Below are 2,029 nucleotides of genomic sequence, written 5' to 3'. Positions count from 1 at the left end.
CGTATCCCCCATGAACTGTCCATCCATTATTTCTCCTCCGGATTGTTTATCTTGCCTATCTTATCTAGATAGCCATGCAGAGACAATAAAAAGTACAAAAATAAGGCAGAGCAAAAGAAAACAAAACAATAACATAAAACTAAGGACAAAAAAAGAAAAGGTTATAAATAGTTCCAGGTCTGTTTGTTGATGGTAAGGAGTGTTTTCTGGTCGGGACTGATGGGGTGCCATGTCCTGGCCCCAAAGTCTATTTTTGGTATTCCTGGGGACTTCATTGCTTGGCTCCTCTTGCTGCTCTGTTGCACGCCCTTAGTGTTTCGGCCTGGTGTGACGGGGTCAGATCGGGTACAATTCCTGCACTGTGTCTCCAGTGTTGTCCCCGTAGCACTATGGGTCAATGAGGGGCGTCATGTCATGTGGTAGGGCCATCTCCTTAGGACTTGGTGGGCCAGAATGTGTTTCACTCTCTTTCGTTCCCTCTTCATTTGCTCCTGTGTGCTCTTATCAGAAGCACCCCAATCCCTGAGCTGTAGCCTCAATCCTAACTATGTGGACACCCCAGCCCCTGCCCCCAGAAGAATTCAGTTCAGAGGACAGCACTTTGTAATTCTTTATGAGAGTAGGATACCTTGTCTTTCCCCACTCTTGGCGGAAGGTAAATAGTTCATTTTAAATTCCAATTAGAAAATATTTACTTAACTTTTTGATCATTGTTTGGTTTATCTCTGTGGAGTTAATCATATTCCCTTACTAGTTAATTTCTTTTGCTGTTTTTCTTCTGAATGTATATGTCAAATTTTGATATTTTCATTCAATTTTTGAACTCTAACTCTAAATATCTGGAATGCAAGGAATTGTTCTTGTACATATAACTATATGTACATAAACTATATGTACATAAATGAAAAGATTTCCTTATTCTACATATAAGAAATTGATTTCCAGGTTTTTACTCATGATTACTAGCGAGACAAGGAAAGAGGGACTTGGGACTTTTGACTCCCGATTCAGTACTTACTCCTGGATATTGGAAAACTACAATGCTGCTGGGTTAGTCGGGGTAGACTAGAGAAACAAATGCAGAACACTCACATGTGCATAAGAAAGAGCTTATATACAAGAGCAATTGAATATTGAGGAAAATCCCAGCCCAGTCAAGTCCATAAGTCCAATATTTGCCCATATGTCTGACACCAACCTATAAATTCCCCTTCAGACTCACGAAACACATGCAATGACAGCAAGAGCAGGAAGATCACAGGTCAGTGGGTAGATTGTCCTATGGATCCAGTGGTGGTGTAAGCATCTTAGCTCTGGCGTGGGTCTCCATGTGGCTCCTTCAGCTTTAGGGCTGTAGCGTAGATCAATGTGTCTTGTCAACAGGAATGCTTCCCAAGGAGAGTGTGTGTCCCGTCTCCTGTGAGCTTTCTCCATTGTGCTGCCAAATGAGGTCATCAAGCTGCAACCTGATTGACAGGCCAGACTCTACCCCTTCCTCAAATTGACAGATGGTGTTACTGCCACAGCTGCAATTGAGTTGATCCTGACTATAAAATGAATATCAAAGGAAAACTGTAATCTCTTGGTATTTCCTTATGCTGACTCCCATGAGCTGATTTTTAAAATATATTGTGAGGTCTTTCTTCCTGGACACATCTTGGTAGACTCAAATCTCCAAACTTTCAGTAAGCAGCCCAAATTTTAACTCCTGCTGCTACTCAGGGACTCCATCTGATACCTCAGAACAAACTCACTGCCATTGAGTCAATCCTTACTCATAACTAAACCCAACTTGATTAAGACTCATCATGATCCCCATAGGACAGATTAGAGCTGCCCCTTTGGATTTCTGAGGCTATACATCAAGGGGGAAGAAGGCTGATTTTTACCGTTGGATGGCTGATAACTCGAACTCTGACCTACAGTTGGAGTTTGGGTTAGTAGTCCCGCATATAACCCACCATGCCAGCGAGGCTCAGCTAGTAGGAATTCGAGTTCATTCACAATGTTATTCAATATAAGTGTCTAT

The sequence above is a fragment of the Echinops telfairi genome, unplaced genomic scaffold (assembly GCF_000313985.2).
Source record: "Echinops telfairi isolate 266 unplaced genomic scaffold, ASM31398v2 ScPeMD7_2;HRSCAF=8, whole genome shotgun sequence".
NCBI classification, from domain to species: Eukaryota; Metazoa; Chordata; class Mammalia; order Afrosoricida; family Tenrecidae; genus Echinops; species Echinops telfairi.
The sequence above is the reverse complement of the archived record's forward strand: the minus strand, read 5'-3'. Positions refer to the sequence as shown.